Below are 21,982 nucleotides of genomic sequence, written 5' to 3' on the forward strand. Positions count from 1 at the left end.
TAATTTGCTTTTGCATTTATAAACATCATCAGTCTACAATTGTTTGACAGAAGAGAACATAAGTTATTTACTTGTCTGTTGCCAGAATCTAACTTTCTTTTATTTTTTAAAAATATTTTATTTATTTATGAGAGAGAGAGGCAGAGACATATGCAGAGGGAGAAGCAGGCTCCCTGTAGGGAGCCCAATGTGGGACTCAATCCCAGGACCGTGAGATCATGACCTGAGCCAAAGGCAGATGCTCAACCACTGAGCCACCCAGGTGTCCCTAGCATCTAACTTTCTGTTTGGATCATAGAAATCATTTGCTGAATGAATGAATGAATGAATGAATGAATTGAAAGCCTGATTAGCTTGGACGGCATTCTGAGGATGCAGTGAAAGGGAGGGGAAGAAATCAGAAAAAGACATTGATGGTGGGGGAGGTTTGGAGCAATGGGAAAACATCAATTTTGCTTACTTATTATTTGGCCAAAAGTTGATCTCAGGAGTAAGATGAAGAGAACTGGTGTGAAAAGGTGTGTGGCTTTCCAGAAACTATCTTTAGCTAAATGGACTCAACAACCAAGGTTCTAATACCATGTCATTCTAGCATATGCTGCTGCTTTACATTTTTAGTTGGCTTTTGGTGTCTTATTTCCATTCAGGAAATTTGCATCCACATTGGATATCTACTTTCCAGCAAAAGGTGAAGTCTTGTGTTTCATTGCATATGCTCAAATGTGAGTCTATTCCAAAAAAGAAAGAAAGAGAAGAAAGAAAGAAAGAAAGAAAGAAGAAAGAAAGAAAGAAAGAAGAAAGAAAGAAAGAAGGAAAGAAGGAAAGAAGGAAAGAAAGACAGACAGAAAGAAAGAAAGAAAGAAAGAAAGAAAGAAAGAAAGAAAGAAACATAGTTCATATTTAGCCACCTTTGGTTTACTTTTCTTTAAAAATACTCATTTTTAATAATCAGTATGGATTATTTAGCAACTCATTACATAAAGGTGATATTCATGAGCATATAAGTTTCTATGAGGCCAATTTATAATCACTGTTTCACCAAATTTCAGCTTTCCTTTTCTTAAAATTTTATTTTATTTTACTATTTTTTATTTTAATTTATTCTTAAATACATATATACTACTTTAAGTACGTTTTAATGTAAAGATTCTGAAATTACAGCTAAAACCGAAGTCATTTTTGACCACTTGAATTTTGTTTCTGCTGTGATAATAACCACTTTCAATCCCTTATGTTGTGATTACTAGCTCTCCCCTTGCTTATCCTGCCTGCTCTGGGTGAAGGTTCCTCACAGCCAGGCTCCACTCTCTCTTGAAAATCCAGAATTTCCTCCCCCCGCAATCTGCTTCAGCAATTTGTGTAGAACACACTCCTCTCACTCGCCTGACCCTGCTAGGTGTTTTCCTATTTCTGCTTGTGCTATACTTTTTTTTTTTTTTAAGATTTATTTATTTATTTGAGAGAGAGAGAGTGAGAGCGAGAGCAGAGTGTAGGGGCAGAAGGATAAGGAGAGAGAATCTGAAGCAGACTCTGCTGAGCCCTGAGCACTTGGCAGTACAGGGCTCCATCTCGTGATCCCTAGATCACCTGAGCAGAAACCAAGTCTCACACTTAACTGACTGGGCCACCCAGGCAACCCTGCCTGTACTACTCTTTTAGCCTTCATTGCTTTCTTCCTCTCTTCCTGGTGTACTCCAATTTTTCTTTCCCTGCTGTGATCAGATGGCATCTCAATTCTGAAGTCTCTCCTGTGTCTGCAAATGGTTTTTGTATATTAAAAAGTCCTTAGAGAAATTAATCCCGTGAGATTCGGAGCTAGATTTTGTGGGTATGACTCTGGGTTTTGTCTCTTACAAGCTGCATGAGACCTTAGACCAGTTCCCGCATTTGTAAAATGAGAATCACATTAACACCTACTTCATAAAGCCTGTTAGTAGGATTAAATGAGTTATTAATGTATATGAAGATCATCGGCACTTGATAAATGTTAGTTATGATTAATATTGGACTATCCTTAATTAAAATGCTTTCCACATTTTATTATAACTTTTTCCTGTCTGTCTACCTTCTCTAATCCTTAAGGGCTGTGGTCATGTTATTGTTAATTTTGCTTTAGTCCCGTTTCATCAGGCCCCTATCTTAAACTCCAAAGCCTAGTGACGGGCACTGAGGGGGGCACTTGATGGGATGAGCACTGGGGGTTATGCCATATGTTGGCAAATTGAACTCCAATAAAAAATATATATATACAAAAAAGAAAGTACTAAGCACAATGCCTGCCACTTAGCAGGCACTCCATAAAGAAGAATGCACCTATTGGCAGCAAGTTCCTTACTGACAGAAATCTTCAATCTGGGGTATAAAACAGCATGCTTTCAGGGGATTCTTTATTCTAGCTCTCAGCCTCCAGACTCTCTTGCTTTCCCTTTTCCTTGAGGCTAAATAAAAAGAGAGATATTGGCTTTTCTATTCGAGAGATGCAGCCAATGGTCTCAAGCCCACAGCATAGCTCAGAGAGAGGCTTCTTTGGCCCCCTACTTCTCTTCATTCCTTGTGTCTCATTTTCTCATTCCCTACAATTCCACCTTATTGATCACTTTCTACCATAGGAGGGTTTCTTAGAGAAGCAGTCTTCTAAGCAATTTCAACAGAGTGCTTCAGACTTCTGGCCCCAATTGATCCGAGATTAAAGGTCTATGCTTTCATTCTTTCTTTCCCTTGGTACAATTTTGAAAACAATTGAATCAAACAAAACAGCATTTTTGCTGGATTTCACCTCACAGTTAACTTGAATCAAGCCTTGTAGCTTTTAACCCAAGGGAATGACATTTTTAAAAATTATCTTATTGGTGCATTTCAGTTGAGTGAATTCTGTTCTCTAAGAATTTTTAAAAATAAAAATGTACTGCAAGAATACAATTAAGATAAATAGATATATTGAATTAAATGCTTCTGTTAAGTGATGTAAACAAATAGATTCATAGCCTGCATTACTTCTTGATTCATTAGCTTTGGAGGAAACCATTGGAAAATTCTTCTGGGAAAGTACTGAGATATTTATGGGAAATGTTCAGAGAAATGGACCTGGTTAATACTTAACGAAATGTGTGTTACTATAACATTAGTTTAGCTTATGGGAATGTTTTAGAATGAATCTTCCTTTATGATGGCCAGTAATTCAAAAAGTACACTTTTTTTTAATTTTTTAAATTTATTTATGATAGTCACAGAGAGAGAGAGAGGCAGAGACACAGGCAGAGGGAGAAGCAGGCTCCATGCACCAGGAGCCTGATGTGGGATTCGATCCCGGGTCTCCAGGATCGCGCCCTGGGCCAAAGGCAGGCGCCAAACTGCTGTGCCACCCAGGGATCCCAAAAAGTACACTTTATTAAGAGTCCAGTGATGTTTTAAACTACCTTATACACAAACTAATGCTCTTTTCTTTTCTACTTCAGTATTTATCTATTTTAGTATTTCCATTTACTATGAAAGATTGTTTGGTGAGAATCTTGGAAGATCTAATAAAGCACTTAAAATAAGAAGCAAAATGAGAAACAGAAGTATTGTTTTGTTTAAGAGCAAACACCTGGCAGTTTTGAGTGCTGCTAGTGGTTCTCATTTAAGCTTTTCCTGGAACATACTACTTCTGACCTTTCTCAACTCACCTGATTTCTAGAATGAAATGTTTATCTCAGAAACTACTGAGACGATTTTAGGATTCCAGGCTGCTTGTGAAAGTAGCTGTGCAAAACTTTTTAGAAGAGAGACAAAAACAAAAAAGCATTCTACTGAGCTGGGAGTCAGGTCTGCATTTATCTGTTAAATTAACACCTCATCACTTAACTTCACCATAAAATGAGGATAATGAAAGCTTTTATTCTTCTCACAGGATTGCACTCTCAAGTGAGAAAACAGGTGTGTAAAAATAGTGAAAAATAATTTATGAAATATTACTTTTATAATCTACAATATCATTTGGAACCATACCATTAGTACCCATTCTTAAAGATTATAGGGTTGGCATGTGCCCAATACTATAAGTAGGTTCCTATGGAAATTTTTTATATGCAGGGATTTAAGAGTTGATGGGTATTGACCTAAGCCAACTTTGGCATTCAGCATATGACAAGTTCTTTTTGTAACTATTGGTAGTGTCCTACACTTAACTTACAGGTAGCTTGGACCTTTATATCTCCTTCTCTGCAAATTTGCTGAATGTGCCACTGCTCTAGGTTTTCCAACTGCTACCTTACATGAAAGATTCACCTGAAGGCAGACATAATGATATTCTGGCTAAAGGATGTAAGAATAATGGGACTCCAGACCTCAAGCACTGCACAAATGGTCCTGTGCTGCCTTGTTTGTTAGATTCATATATGTTGGTCATGCAAGGGCAATGGGACTTGTCCAAATCTACAGATCAACTGCTGATTTGGAACACATGCATTTTACTAGTTGAAAAACATCTATAATATTCTTTGTGCTTAATTATTAAATTCTTTCATGTAGATTTCACTTATGGTATCTGAGGTGCCATGTGACCAAGTCTCAAGTATGAGCCTCTAATTAGGATACCCCTAAGATGTATAATAGAGGTTTTGCACATTTATATATTACATGGCATAATGTATTTAATATACATAATATACAATAAAATCCAATGCCAACTACATAATGAGTGTCATTTTGTCATTAGATGAAATAAGTCTATATTCTAGTCTAAGTACTATTATAAAGGTCTGATACATGTTTTTCCTTTTCAAAATAACAGCACTTTAAAGAATACCTAACATCTATATAACATGACAGATGTTAAGTAAACTTACTGTGGAAATCGTTTTATAATATATGTGAATCATACTATTATGCTATACATGTTAAACTTATACGGTGTTGTAGGTCAAATTTATCTCAGTAAAACTGGAGAAAAATAGGGGTGTCTGGGTGGTTCAGTCAGTCAAGCATCTGCCTTCTTCCACTAAGGTCATGATCTCAGGGTCATGGGATTGAGCCCCATGTTGGGCTCCATGCTCAGAGGGGAGTCAGCTTCTGCATCTCCCTCTGTCCCTTCTCCTGCTTATGCTGTCTCAAATACATACATACATACATACATACATACATACATACATATGTAAACGTTTAAAAAACTGGAGAAAAATAATACTTAAGACATTTTAAGACAGAAACATCATTCATTTTAATAAATATTTCCTGAGTACTTACTATGTGCCAAGCACTATGCTAGGTCATCGGGTGATTAAAACAGGGCATAATTTAAGTTCTTATAGTCTAATAAGGAAGCAGGTGTTCAATTAAGAAGCCATCAAAATTACAGTGTGATATTTGCTATAAAAAATAAAAAAGAAATCTGAGATCCTTTAAAATATGACATTATCTAGAAAAAGCTTATGGAAAGAGGTAGAAACAATTTATCTTATAAATTAGAATTGCAGATATCGAGTTATCACTGTTAATTTCTTTCCCTTTTAAAGTTTTTACATTAAAGATGAAGATAAAGAGCAGAAATACTTCAAACTAGGAAAATAACTTTATGTGCTGTTGGATGGTGTGGCTGACTGAAACCATAAAGCAGGTTAACAACTGAATGTTACAGGAATTAAAGACACTTTCATTGAGTCAATAAGTCAATACATTACTTCTGTTCCCCTGAGGAAATCCACTTGCTACGTGGACAGTTCAAGACACAATAACATTCTTCTGTGGCAGCTGAGGAAAACAACCACAACACAGAGAACTAAGTCTAGGGTTTTAAATTATTTTCTCTGATTTTTTTTTTACTGTAGTATTTTATACATTTCCACAGAAAACATCAATAGACTTCAGGTGGAAAATAATCTGAAAGGCAATTTCTGGTTGTGTGGAGTGAATTCTGATTATGCTGAGACCTGATTCATTTACCCATTTCATTTTTTCAGGATTGATTTGAATTTACTTTTGCTATCACTTAGTATTATAAGTGTGATGCTTTTCACTGCAGTCTTAGAACTGTTAATTCTTACATGCAACTTTATAGAATGCATATAGTACATGTTATTATATATACATCATTTGAATATTTTATGTTTAGTCATTGAAATAAAGTATAAGAAACAGAGTTTACTAATGAAAAGGAAGTTATTAGATGATGTCTATCCATTTTACTTTTTCATAAGATGTTGAATAAATGAATAATGCAGTTCTCAATAAAAGAAACTACATTCACGTTTTTCTTCTGGTCTTTAATTACTAAAATGCTTTTCCATACACTCTGATTCATTTGTCCTTTAAAGATCCTAGCAAACAATATTGAAATCACCAAATACATACAAAAGAAAAGCCAGCAATTATTTTCTGATTGCTTCCGAACCCCTTCTTATCATTTTTATCTCAACCAGTATTTTAAAGTCCCAGTAGAATAAGAATGCATTGAAAATTGTCATAGAATTCCAAATATTTAAGATACCAATGCAGACATGTATAAACACAAACCTCAAAACAGCATGCGCATGCAAGACTCAAGTACCTCATTGTTTGGTATATTTCCTTGACATCTAAAATAACCCCACTGCAACACTGACATCAACAGTTTCAATGTCTCCATATTTTGACAGGTCTGATGATTCAGCAAACTAAATGGCTCAAAGAATCTGTGTAACTCTTTTATTGTTTTGGTTTTGATCTCTTGGTATATTGAATAATATTTATTGAGTGTCATGTGCCAGGAACTAGTCCAGATGTTGGGGTTAGAACAGTTAACAAAACAAGCACATTTTTTTTCCCCTCATGGAACTCAGGGATGTTTTTTATCCCACAGAAACACAGATAGATAAACCAATACACAGATACATAGATGGATAGGTAGATAGATGAATGATGGATAATAGATAAAAGTATAGATGTAGATATAACTATAGATAATTTGATACACACACACAAAGATGTTGATTGATATTTTTTCTATTGTTTGATCTTTCCTGTATCCACAGAATTGGTGATAAAGTCACTGAACTGGGGTGTCTCAATCAGTTAAGTGTCTGCCATTAGCATCTGTCTTCGGCTTGGGTCATGATCTCAGGGCCCTGGGATAGATCTCCTCAGCAGGCTTCCCTGCTTAGCAGGAAGTCTACTTCTCCTTCTCCCTCTGCCCCTATTCCCTGCTCATGAGCTCTCTCTCTTTCTTTCCCAAATAAGTAAATAAAATCTTTTAAAAAATTACTGAGCCAAAACAAAAATTGCTAATTACCCTCATAGTTTAAAGAAAATGCCCTCTTTGGCCACCGATTTGGGAACAGGCTGTGAAACCATTTCTATCTTCCTTCCTGGTCTATAGGAGAGAATTAAACATGGAGAAAAAATCTGTGGGGGCCTGTGTAGGGTGTTTGTTAGTGACAGAATGAATACTCTTTTCTCTGCCTTGGTCTTTTCTTTCTATGCCAAGCGAAAGGGAAAATTCAAAAAGGATATCTGAAGACTTGGAAATGCCTTTCAAAAAGGAAACACTAGCACCATGTTCCTTTGCTTAGATGCTTGATGAGATGAGAACAGCAGATGGACCTGCTGTTCTCATTAGAAACATGCACAGAAACAGATTTCTTGAAATTGCTCTTGAAGTTTTGGAGCCCACAGGAACACAGAAATGGTGTCCATCTCTAATCTAGAGATTTCTTAAGACAAGGACCTTGCTGAGGCTGCCCATGTTAGCAGTGTGTGAAGAGGTCATGGTGTAATGAGCTGGGGCAGAAAAAAATAGTAAGAGGCTCCATTCTAGTTTGCCTTGGCTTTTAGAGTCATGGAAATAAGGACGTTGGTGATTCTCAGGATTCCTCACAAAAGCATATGAAGATTAGATGTGACCCTGGCATAGCAATTACAAATCCTATTGAGACAAGGAGTTGGGGTCTGATAGAGGGGCTATAGTGAAATTTGGCTGCCTTTCCCTGAGGGTGGTCTTTAGATAGAATGAGCAAAAAAACTCTGCTTACATATGTTTTCAGGTATATTGAAAAGAATCACTCACCCCTTAAAAAAATTCCATCCTGCTTATTTACATTTCAAGTCCCTTTCCATCGAATCAACAGATATTTATTGAATACTGACTAGGTACCAGGCACTATTCTAGGTGTTGGAGGTGTAACAGTGAACAAGACAGATAGAGGGAGAGACTATAAATTGAGCCCACTATCAGTCAATGATGCTAGCACTGAGATTGCAAATGGTAATGACCACAGCATTTGGTACAAAGTGAGAGTCCAATATATATTATAAAGAATGGATAAGTGAAGGTAAAGTAGATGACCCCTATGTTCATTTCTAGTTCTAATAATCTGTGTTTCCCTTACTTTCTCAGACTCTTCAGTTGTATATATCTTATTTAACTATCTTAATTTTAATATTTAAACATTTTAAGTGCTAACTATGTACTAAATAATGCTAGAGTTGTCATATACTTGCATATGCTATCTCATTTAATCTTCATAGTAGCACTAGGAAGTATATTTTATTATCTCATTTTATAGATGACATGTTTTACCCAAATAGCAGAGCTAGAAGTTGAAGGCAAGGTATTTTTGCTCCAGAGTCCACAATTTTTGTACTAGATTATAGTCTCTCCTATTCTTATTGGACTGTTTTGTACTACAAAGTGTTAGATTATCATATATTTAATATTTATAGTGAAAACTTAATTTGTTTTCTTAAAAGATTTCATTTATTCATGATAGAGAGAGAGGGGGGGGGAGAGAGACAGGCAGAGGGAGGAGCAGGCTTCCTGTGAGGAGCCTGATGTAGTACTCAATCCCTAAACCCCAGGATCACGACCTGAACCAAAGGCAGACACTCAACCACTGAGCCACCCAGGTGCCCTTAGTGAAAACGTAATTCGTATAAGACTTAACAGTTTTCAAACTCTCATATATATCACCTCCCTTGGCATAGAAATCTTGTTTTTTCTTATTTATACTCTATATACTCTGTTTTACAGGTTTACAAACTGAAATTTATAAAATTTAAATGATGTAATTTTTATTTGTTTTTATTATTTCAGATGTCTATTAACAGGTGCTTGCCCTTTGTTGACATTTTTGAAAAAAATCAAATTGTAGGGCAGCCCGAGTGGATCAGCAGTTTAGCACCGCCTTCAGCTCAGGGCCTGATCCTGGAGACCTAGGATCGAGTTCCACGTTGGGCTCCCTGCCTGGAGCCTGCTTCTCCCTCTGCCTATGTCTCTGTCTCTCTCATGAATAAATAAATGAAATCTTTAAAAATATCAGGTTGTAAACTTGTGTTACAAATTAAAAATGAGGGATTGGAGAACCATTTACCATTAAAATGGTCCTCAAAAGAAACCTGGGGTAGCATTCTTTTTTTTTTTTTTTTAATTTTTTATTTATTTATGATAGTCACACACAGAGACAGAGAGAGAAGCAGAGACACAGGCAGAGAGGGAGAAGCAGGCTCCATGCACCGGGAACCCGATGTGGGATTCGATCCCGGGTCTCCAGGATCGCGCCCTGGGCCAAAGGCAGGCGCCAAACCGCTGCGCCACCCAGGGATCCCTGCATTCTTCATATCATATAAATTAAAGTTAATCCCAAAGACTCTACTAAGAGATGAATAGGGACACTATATCATACTTAAAGGGTCTATCCAACAAGAGGACCTAACAAACATGAATATTTATGTCCCTAATGTGGGAGCTGCCAAGTATATCAATCAATTAATAACCAAAGTAAAGATATACTTAGATAATAATGCACTCATAGGAGGAGACTTCAACATGGAACTTTCTGCAAATTACAGATCTTCTAAGCACAACATCTCCAAAGGAACAAGAGCTTTAAATGTAACACTGGACCAGATGGATTTCACAGATATTTACAGAACTTTGCATCTGAATGCGACTAAACACACATTCTTCTCAAGTGCACGTGGCACTTTCTCCAGAATAGACCACATACTGGGTCACAAATCATGTCTCAACCTATACCAAAAGATTGGGATTGACCCCTGCATATATTCAGACCATAATGCTTTGAAACTTGAACTCAATCACAAAAAGAAATCTGGAAGAAACTCAAACACATGGAGGTTAAAGAGCATCCTGCCAAAAGATAAAAGGGTCAACCAGGAAATTAGAGAATTAAAAAGATTCATGAAAACTAATGAAAATGAAGATACAAAATCTTTGGGAAACAGCAAAAGCAGTCCTAAGAAGGAAATATATAGAAATACGAGCATCCCTCAAAAAATTGGAAAAGACTCAAATACACAAGCTAACCTCACACCTAAAGGAACTGGAGAAAGAACAGCAAATAAAACCTACAGCAAGCAGAAAAAGAGAGTCAATAAAGATTTGAGCAGAACTCAATGAAATAGAGACCAGAAGAACTGTAGAACAGATCAACAAAACCAGGAGTTGGTTCTTTGAAAGAATTAATAAGATAGATAAACCCCTAGGCAGCCTTATTAAAAACAACAGAGAAGAGACTCAAATTAATAAAATCACGAATGAAAAAGGGGAGACCACAACCAATACCAAGGAAATACAATTTTAACGACATATTATGAGCAGCTATATGCTAATAAATTAGACAATCTAGAAGAAATGGATACATTTCTGGAAAACCACAAACTACCAAAACTGGAATAGGAAGAAATAGAAAACCTGAACAGGCCAATAACCAGGGAGGAAATTGAAGCAGTCATCAAAAAACCTCCCAAGACACAAAAGTTCAGGGCCAGAAGGCTTCCCAGGGGAATTCTATCAAATGTTTAAAGAAGAAATAATACTTATTCTACTAAAGCTGTTCAGAAAGATAGAAAGAGATGGAACACTTGCAAATTTGTTCCATGAGGCCAGCATCACCTTAATTCCAAAACCAGAAAAAGACCCCACCAAAAAGGAGAATTATAGACCAATATCCCTGATGAACACAGATGCAAAAATTCTCAACAAGATACTAGCCAATACGATCCAACAATACATTTAGAAGATTATTCACCATGACCATGTAGGATTTATCCCCAGGATGCAAGGCTGGTTCAACACTTGTAAAGCAATCAATGTGATAGATCATATTAACAAGAGAAAAAACAAGAACCATATGATCCTCTCAGTAGATTCAGAGAAAGCATTTGTCAAAATACAGCATCCATTTCTGATCAAAACTCTTCAGAGTGTAGGGATAGAGGGAACATTCCTCAGCATTTTAAAAGCCATCTACGAAAACCCCACAGCAAATATCATTCTCAATGGGGAAACACTGGGAGCCTTTCCTCTAAGATCAGGAACACGGCAGGGATGTCCACTCTCACCGCTGCTATTCAACACTGTACTAGAAGTCCTAGCCTTAGCAATCAGGCAACAAAAAGAAAAGGCATTCAAATTGGCAAAGAGGAAGTCAAACTCTCCTTCTTTGCAGATGACATGATACTGTACATAGAAAACCCAAAAGACTCTGCCCCAAGATTACCAGAACTCATAAAGCAATTCGGCAATGTGGCAGCATACAAAATCAATGCCCAGAAATCAGTGGCATTTCTATACACTAACAATGAGACTGAAGAAAGAGAAATGAAGGAGTCAATCCCATTTACAATTGCACCCAAAAGCATAAGATACCTGGGAATAAACCTAACCAAAGAGGTAAAGGATCTATACCCTAAAAACTACAGAACACTTCTGAAAGAAATTGAGGAAGACACAAAGAGATGGAAAAATATCCAATGCTCATGGATTGGAAGAGTTAATATTGCAAAAATATGTATGCTACCCAGGGAAATTTGCACATTCAATGCAATCCCTATCAAAATACCATGGACTTTCTTCACAGAGTTGGAACAAATCACCTTAAGATTTGTGTGGAATCAGAAAAGACCCCAATTAGCCAGGGGAGGATTGAAAAGAAAACCAGATCCGGGAGCATCACAATGCCAGATTTCAGGTTGTACTACAAAGCTGTGGTCATCAAGACAGTGTGGTACTGGCACAAAAACAGACACCTAGATCAATGGAACAGAATAGAGAATCCAGAAATGGCCGCTCAACTCTATGGTCAAATAGTATTAGACAAAGCAGGAAAGACTATCCACTGGAAAAAGGACAGGCTCTTCAATAAATGGTGCTGGGAAAAGTGGACAGCTATGTGCAGAAGAATGAAACTAGACCATTCTCTTACACCATACACGAAGAAAAGTTCAAAATGGATGAGAGATCTAAATGTGAGACAAGATTCCATCAAAATCCTAGAGGAGAACACAGGCAACACCCTTTTTGAACTTGGCCACAGCGACTTCTTGCAAGATACATCTATGTAGGCAAGGGAAACAAAAGCAAAAATGAGCTATTGGGACTTCATCAAGATCAAAAGCTTCTGCACAGCCAAAGAAACAGTCAACAAAACTAAAAGACAACCTACAGAATGGGAGAAGATATTTGCAAATGACCTATCAGATAAAACGCTAATATCCAAGATCTATAAAGAACGTATTAAACTCAACAGCAAAGAAACAAACAATCCAATCATGAAATGGGCAAAAGACATGAACAAAATCTCACAGAGGAAGATATAGACATGGCCAACAAGCACATGAGAAAATGCTCCACATCTCTTGCCATCAGGGAAATACAAATCAAAACCACAATGAGATACCACCTCACACCAGTCAGAATGGTGAAAATTAACAAGACAAGAAACAACAAATGGTGGAGAGGATGTAGAGAAATGGGAACCCTCTTGCACTGTTGATGGAATGTGAACTGGTGCAGCCACTCTGGAAAACTGTGTGGAGGTTCCTCAAAGAGTTAAAAATAGATCTGCCCTATGACCCAGCAATTGCACTGCTGGGGATTTACCCCAAAGATACAGATGCAGTGAAAATGGCAGGACACCTGCACCCCAATGTTTATAGCAGCAATGTCCACAATAGCCAAACTGTGGAAGGAGCCTCGGTGTCCATCAAAAGATGAATGGATAAAGAAGATATGGTCTATGTATACAATGGAATATTACTCAGCCATTAGAAAGGACAAATACCCACCATTTGCTTCAATGTGGATGGAACTGGAGGGTATTATGCTGAGTGAAGTAAGTCAATCGGAGAAGGACAAATATTACATGGTTTCATTCATTTAGGGAATATAAAAAATAGTGAAAGGGATTAAAGGGGAAAGGAGTGAAAATGAGTGGGAAACTGGTAACTGCATGGAGGACTCCTGTGCCATGGATAGCATCTATAATGGTTATGGTCTGCTGCATATTTGCTGCCTTCCACTGGAACTCCACCAGTGTCTGTAACATTTGCTGCCTCCGCACCCTTTTTTCCTTCAACAACATCAAGATCCAATCTGTCCATCTCCTATCCTGTGAAAGTACTTCTTGTGGTTATTCTTCTTTGTGGCAGTCTGGTGTACAAATACATCTTCCTTGATGTCATTCCTGTTGATGAAACCATTCTTACATTGAATCATTTTACTGTTCCCAAAACCTTTGTGGATATGACCTTGTCCCTACCAGCATTCACCGCTGATGTGAGGCCACCAGGGACCCCACTCCCTGGGCTGCTGTCCTTGGTGCTGGGCTTTGTGTCAACAGAGCTGAGGGTGGGGTCAGAGGGTGGCTGCTGGTTCTAGGCCTTGCTGCTCCTGTTTGCGGTGATGGTGACTAGAACTGGCTATGGCAGCTGTGGGTCCTCCTGGGGCTGTGGTGGGGCTGATCAGGGTTCTCTGAGGTCCTCTCTCCACTCCTGCTACCCATTGGACTAGTAAGTGGCAATACTGACATTGGAGCTCATATCTTCCAATGCCTTCAATATACCACAGTGTAGTATGCTACTTTCAATATACTACAATGTTTCCATGGGCCGTGGAAGATGCTCTTTCTTCCCCAGTCTTTCTCAAATGCCATTTTAAAATATAACTCTTCTAGGGGTGCCTGGGTGGCTCAGTGGTTGAGTGTCTGCCTTTGGCTCACATTGTGATCCCAGGGTCTGGGGATTGAGTCCTGCATCAGGCTCCCAGCAGGGAGCCTGCTTCTCTCTCTGCCTATGTCTTGGCCTCTCTCTGTCTCTCATGAATAAATAAATAACATCTTAAAAAAATTAACTCTTCTAGAAAGTGTTTCCTGGTAATACCACTTGACCTCAAATCATGCGTATTCTCCAAGTATTTTCTGTACTTTTGTGTTGCACACAGTAACAATGGCGGATATTTACTAAGAGCCTATGAACTATCATATTATCTGGCATTTCCACCTCTGGCTACATATCTAAAAGAAACAAAAACACTAACTTGAAAGACATCTGCACCCCCAGGTACAATGTAGCATTATTTGCAATAACAAAGACATAAAAACAACCTAAACGGCCATCAATGGATGAATGGATAAAGAAAACCGGTTATATACGTATACAATGGGATGTTATTCAACCATAAAATAAGAGGATATTCTGCCATTTGTGACAACATGGATGGACTTTGAGGGGTTTATGCCAAGTGAAGTAAATCAGAGAAAGAAGAATACCATTAAATGTCACTTATAGGAAGAATCTCAAAACAAAACAAAACAAAAACAAAAACTTAAAAACTTAAAATATCAAACTTAACTCACAGATACAGAGATCAGATTTGTGATTGCCGGGTGTGAGGGTGGGGTGGGCAAAATTGGTAAATGTGATCAAAAGATACAACCTTCTAATTATAAAATAAGTCCCAAGGATATACTGGATAGCATGGTGAGTACAGTATAATACTCTATTGTATATTTAAAAATTGTTAAGAAAGTAGAACCTATAACTCCTCATTATAAGAAACTAATTTTTTAACCTATGTGTGATGATGGATATGACCTAGACTTATTGTGGTGATCATTTTGCAGTATATACAAATATCATTTCATTATGTCAGACATTGGAAAGTAAAATAATATTGTATGTCAATTATATATCAATTAAATAAGAAAATAAAGAAGACACTGAACACAGATTAAATAACTTTTGACAACATAGATCAGTGGGTTCCACCCTAGGAATTTCTGATTTACTAGGTCTGAGATGGAGCCCTAAAATTTGCATTTTGATCAAGTTCTCAGATGATGTTGATGTGGTTGTTCCATGGAACACACTTTGAGAACCACTGCCCTACAGAATTACTCTGCTCCATGAATGTTTTGAAATCCTTTCTAAAGGCATCTAGTTACTTACATTTTTCATTTCTTATGGTTTACTAGAAGAGAAAATGGCTCTACATTGTGATCATCTCCTGACTTTGATTAATGATCTCAAGTCTCTATACCATTAGTTACTACTAATAATGATCAACTTTCAATAAATGCTAGTATTATCAAATTGTTATGTAGCAGATGATTTCATTTTATTATAATCTATCAACTAAGTAATATTATTATTTCTGCTTCACAGATATGAAAACAAAGCCACACAATAGTAAGAAGTAGAGCCAAGATTTTATAGATGAGGACACTGAGGCACAGAGAGGTTACCTGACTTGTCCAATTGTCAAGAAGTAATAGGTAGAAAAACTGTACTATCAATGCAGACAATCTGACTCCAGAGGACCTTCATTCCTACCCTGTTGACTGTACACTCCTTGTGAATTATTTTACTTTGCTTTTGGTTAGATATTGTTTGATGTGTTGTTCAATCTTTCTTCATATCTCACTCTCAATAGGCAGGCTGCAACTTGAGTCTTTCTCTACTTCTACATAAGTAAGTTTCGGTATGTCATTCTACAAATGGAGGGAGTTTAGCAAATAATTTGAAAGACAATTGTAGGTCCTTAAGCATGGAGACTACAATTTAGCAATCTTTTCCAGAACAAAGGTCTGACTCAGCTCCTTTTCCTTTTCCTTCTTCTTCTTTGTACCCCTCACAGCAGGAAATATTGGACCTTAATGTGAAAAAATATCATGGTGTTTTTTTTGTACATTAAATTTGCTTTTCCATACTGATGTGGAAATTGTTTTCCAGGAATGAGAATGACTTTGAGCTGAAAAGCCATAACCTTTCCATCCAATGTCCCTGGTCATCAAAACACTGATTCTCAAGTTAGTGCTAGAGGGGAGGGTAGCTTTTTATAAACAGAGATTAAAAGAAAATAAAGGATTCCACAGAAAAGTTAGGCTCACTTCTAGTCCCTCTCTATGTTACACATGCATGTTATTCCATGTTACATACATATAGTTACCAGAGTGGAATCTTTTAAGCAAACATTATTCCTCCATTCTGCTGATTTCAAACATTCAATGGCTCCCCTCTGCCTGCAATAGTGTTTTTCAAATCTGGCTTAAGTCAAAATAATCTGGAAAATGGAAAAAATATAGTTTCCAAGGCCACAGATATTGTGTATTTACCAGGCTCCCTAAGGAATTTTGACGCTCATTCAAAGCTGAAAAACATAGACCTTAGAACTAAGGACAGTCTTTTCAGGTTTGTATTTAAGACCCCCCTTCATATTGTTCTGTTTTGGCATTTCCAGGTTTTTCTTCTGATAAGTCTATATTTGAATCATCTTTATATTTCCCAAACCTTTAGTACATGCTTTACACAGAGCATTCAGTATGTTTATAAATTGACCTTGCTATTTTAGTGTTCTAGTCCACTAAGCTAAGTAGCCATCAAGGTGTTGTGGGAAGTGATATTGGTCCGTGTCCTTTGCTTACTCTGCCACTTCTCCTTTCTTTCCCATCAAATGTATTGCTGCTTGAAAAATGAAATATCAAGGTGACATTCAGTTTTTACTTAGTCATTGAACTTCAAAGAACGGTCACAGTAGAGTGGAGATGTAGAAGGCAGAAATATCCCTCATGTCCAGAATAACAACCTCTAAAGCAGAGAAAAAATCATAATCCAGTCACCTCTTCCATCATTTCACATTAATGATTACAACTCTGAGGTTTAAAATACTGATTCTTTGCTGTTTCGAAAAGCCCTCAATTTCTCCACATTCCCAGTTCCATCTTAGATTCAAAAAGAAAGATGTAGTGCCAGCTACCACTTTCTCTCCCTTCAGTCTAGAGGAATGCCAATGTTCCTAACTCACACCAAATGGTTCCATTATTCTTATTTGCCTGTCTGTCTTTTGAGGTCTTATTGCCCCTTGCTCCCTTGAAAAATAATGTCAACATCTATAAGATCACTTAACTGCTTCCTGCTCTCTGGGTATTGTGAAAACTCACTGATGGAAACAGGGATTCTCCCAATATGAAAACAACAATAGCCCAACATTTACTTTAATATTTGGCAAGTCAAGTTGACATAATTCAAATATGAATTAGCTAAACCAAAGCATGTGCTCCTATGTGTGTGTATGTGTGTGTGCATATGTATGTGTGTTTGTATATTCATTGCACTTGTGTGTACGCAGGGAACAGAGGAAGCTGAAATCCAGAATGTGCTCTGCATGTACTTTGCTGCAGTGGTGGATAAGCCAGGAGGAAGGAGTGCCTTTTTTCTTGCCCAGAGGTTACAGCTGATCATCACACCATGTACCCAAGGGGCCACCTTTTTTTCTAATTTAACCATTAATAGAGGGTAGCTTTTTCTAATGTTCACAGAAATCCATATACTAGCAATGTCTGTGTGTAAATATATGTTCATACCTATGTTCATATTGTGTATGCATGTGCATGTATGTGTGTGTGAGAGAGAGAAAGAGAGAGAGAGATATGATAAAATCATGCATTTGTAGACTTGAAGGGCTGGCATTCACACAGTGTTTCCACCTACTGTGGTAGGAAGAAAAGTTAAGATCTTCTTCTTCTTCATGATATTAGGTACCTATGCAAATATCCCCTCCCCACACCACACAAATACTGCTGATAATTATCCTCTTTGACCCAAAGAAATGGAAAGTGTCCCTCACAGTGGTAGTACGGTAAAGATGAAGGAGCATTGGAATGATAGTTGGGAGATTTGAATTTTCTCCTATCCCAGCTCTAATACTTAGCTGTGTGACTGGGTGAATTCTACAAATGTCAATATTCTCATGTATCTACATGAATTCCTTGGGCCTATCTGTCCTTACACAACTCCATCTATGTACATATAGTGTATATGTATTTATCTTCAAAGAAAGAGGAAGAGTGGCTTGCTTGATATTTTAACACCACTCCTTCTTGTTCAGGCACCTCTAACTTCCTCTATAATAAAGCCATTTGCTGTCTTGTAACTTTTCTTCTCTGGGCTATCTTAGAAAAAAAGGCTGCCCATTCTTTTCTTTTTTAAAATGAGCTCCTTATTGGTTTTCACTACATGGAAATGGATGTGAGTTGATTAAAAATAACAAGTACTTCCTAGAGAGGGGACTTTGTGGCCGCAGCCAGTGCAGCGAGGGGGTCACCAAAGTGCTCCGATTCTCGCGGCTGTGCAGGGATTTAACCGCCACCATGTCAAGCAAAAGGGCAAAGACCAAGACCACCAAGAAACGCCCCCAGCGCACAACATCCAATGTATTTGCCATGTTTGACCAGTCACAGATTCAAGGGTTCAAAGAGGCCTTCAACATGATTGATCAGAACAGAGATGGTTTCATTGACAAGGAAGATTTGCATGATATGCTTGCCTCCCTAGGGAAAAATCCAACCGATGAGTATCTGGATGCCATGATGAATGAGGCTCCTGGGCCCATAAATTTTACCATGTTTCTCACGATGTTTGGTGAAAAGTTAAACGGCACAGATCCGGAAGATGTCATCAGAAATGCTTTTGCTTGCTTTGATGAAGAAGCAACTGGCACCATCCAGGAAGATTACCTGAGAGAGCTGCTGACAACCATGGGAGACCAGTTTACAGATGAGGAGGTGGATGAGCTGTACAGGGAAGCACTTATCGACAAGAGGGGAATTTCAATTACATTGAGTTCACACGCATCCTTAAACACAGAGCAAAAGACAAAGATGACTGAAAAGACCTTCAAATTCCAGCCAAACGTTCCTTGTTGCCACTTTGGGTATTTCTGAGACTTTCTCTTAGAGTCTGTTGCATGCCCTTAGCTTTGCAGCTTTTGCCTTTCTTGTTGTATTTATTCTCAGCCATTTGGGGCACATGCATCTCTATAATCAGACTGGAAATGGGATTTTTTATGATTTTTCAGAATAGAAAATAGGGCAATTTAACTTACCAGCCCCCCTCCCCAAAATAACCGCAGTCTACACAGAGTCAGTATAGTTTTTCAGAGAAAGTTATTCACTCAACTTTTTCTGAACCATAATTAAACTTTATGATAAAAACTTACTTGTTTAAACTTCTTATTTACTAAAATGAGCTTTTGTTAGTTGCATCTTCCAAAGAAAGGTAGATGAGGGACGCCTGGGTGGTTCAGCAGTTGGGTGCCTGCCTTTGGCTCAGGGTGTGATCCTGGATGCCCAGGTTTGAGTCCTGCATCAGGCTCCTTGCATGGAGCCTCCTTCTCCCTCTGCCTGTGTCTCTCTTGTGTCCCCTCTCTCTTTGTGTCTCTCATGAATAAATAAATAAGATCTTTAAAAAAACAAAAACAAAAACAAAAAAAACACAAGTACTTCCTAGATTAGGAAACTGGAAATTTCAGAAAATGTCAGTGGAGACTTGGAAAATTTAAGAAGCTTTATCAGGCTTCTTTTCCTCTTTCAGTTCAATAAATAGATGTTGAGAGACTACAAGATGGCAGGAAGCATCACAGGGAACAAATTAGACCAAAAAAATTGCTATCATGGAGCTTACATTCAACATATATATAATGTATTTTATATATGTACACATATACACATATGTGTATATATGATACATATATAATATATATAATATGTATTATCTGATATATATTACCTGATATATAATATTTGATATATATTACTCATATGTATATGATATCTGATATATAATATAATAAATATTAAAATATAAAAATAATGTTTGATATATATTATATCAAATAGTAGTTATTATTATAGAGAACAATGAGGAAGGAAATGGAAATAGGGTATGTGTATGTGGGGAAGAGGCTATAGTTTTAAATAGAATGGTTGGGAAATGCCTCACTGGAAAGGTGACATTTGAGCCAAAATATGAAGGAGTAAACCATGTGGTTATCTGAGAAGGGCAATCTAACACAATGGACTTGAGCCAGAGGCATGACTGGCATGTTCAAGTAACAGCAAAGAAGTCAGTGTGGCTGGAGCTGAGTGAATAGTGGAAAACTAACAAATGTCAGAGTTAAGATAGCGGCCTGCTGTGTGGGACCTTGTGAATCACTGCAAGAGCCTTGGATTTTACTTTGAGTGGAACAGAAACCACCAGAGAACTGAACAGATGAGTGATATGATTACAATTATAATTTTGAAAAGATTATAATAAATACTGTGCTTAGAACAGAATAGTAGGGACAAGGATTGAGGTACAAAGTTCAATTTAAAAAATATTGCTATGATTTAAATGAGAGAATGAAGGTAGCCTGGATCAGAGTGGTAGCACTAGAAAGTAACAGAGTGATTGAATTTTCTGTATATTTGGAAGTACCTCCACAAAATTTGCTTATGGTTTGGATGTTGCTGAAAGAGAAAGAATGGCATCTAGGATGACTGTAGGGTTTCGGGCCTGATAACTAAAAGTATGTAGTGCTATTTACTGATATGGGAGAAGGTAGTGAGAGAAGTAAGCATCTTGATGGGAAGATAAAGGATTCAATTTAGACATGTTGATTGGACATCTTGATAAAAATGTCAAGTTGGTAATTTGACACGTAAGTCTGTATTTTAGAAGAGATATCTGGGTAAGCTAGAGATAAATATTTAAGAATCATAAGGATAGGGGTGGGGGATGGGTGAAATAAGTGATGGGAATGAAGGAGGGCACTTGTTGTGATGAGCACCAGGCATGTGGAAGTATTGAATCACTATATTGTACACCTGAAACTAATGTAACACTGTATGTTGACCAACTGGAATAAAAATAAAAAGTTAAAGAAAAGAATAAATATAAAAAATTAATCATCAGAAAATAAATAGCAATGAAAATCATTAGACTAACTCAATCTCTAAAGATAAAAGAAGAGATAGGAAGGAGATAAAGAAATCTAAGCAAGGAGTGAGTCCTGGGACACTACTATGTGAACCAGAAGGCAACAGAAGGAAAGACAAGACCATAAGAATGTATGAAGTTCTGGAGGCCAAGTCAAATAATGTTTAAAGAAGGGAAAGATCAAGTGTACCAAGAGTTGAGGATAGGGAAGTTAAGATGCACACGGATAACTGGATTTAGCAATGTGGAGATATTGGCAATTTAGACAATGGTATATTCAGGTCAATGGTAAGGATGAAAACATGTAGCTTAATAAGTAATTGCAGAGGGAACAGCCGTGTAACCCACCTGAATCAAGAAAGAAAGCAGGGCACCTGGGTGGCTCAGTGGTTGAGCATCTGCCTTTAGCTCAGGTGGTGATTCCGGGGTCCTATGATGGAGTCCCACATCGGGCTCTCTGGAGGGAGCCTGCTTCTCCCTCTGCCTATGTCTCTGCCTCTCTCTCTGTGTCTTTCATGAATAAATAAAATCTTAAAAAAGAAAGAAAACAGGGATCCCTGGGTGGCTCAGCGGTTTGGCGTCTGCCTTTGGCCCAGGGCACGATCCTGGAGACCCGGGATCGAGTCCCACGTCGGGCTCCCGGTGCATGGAGCCTGCTTCTCCCTCTGCCTGTGTCTCTGCCTCGCTCTCTCTCTCTCTCTCTGTGTGACTATCATAAATAAATAAAAATTTAAAAAAGAGAAAGAAAACATTGCAGCACCCTGGAAATCCTCTGTAGGGCCTTGCTGCCCCAAAAAAACCTTCCCCTGTCTCTTAGAGCTAACCACCATCTTGACATTCTCTATCACTTCCTTGAAATTCTTTATATCACAGAAATCACATGAGTATATATCCCTAAACAACAACTGTTTAGTTTTGCCAGATTTTGACATTTACATAACTGTAATCACACTGTATGTATTTATGTCTTGCTTTT

At 37.7% G+C, this 21,982-nt stretch overlaps 1 pseudogene; it reads left to right on the plus strand.

The window, feature by feature from the left end:
• The first annotated feature begins 18,315 nt into the window (after positions 1 to 18,315).
• Positions 18,316 to 19,245, plus strand: LOC140628134 (myosin regulatory light polypeptide 9 pseudogene; annotated as a pseudogene).
• The last annotated feature ends 2,737 nt before the right edge of the window (positions 19,246 to 21,982 follow it).

Source organism: Canis lupus, chromosome X (genome assembly GCF_048164855.1).
Source record: "Canis lupus baileyi chromosome X, mCanLup2.hap1, whole genome shotgun sequence".
Taxonomy (NCBI): domain Eukaryota; kingdom Metazoa; phylum Chordata; class Mammalia; order Carnivora; family Canidae; genus Canis; species Canis lupus.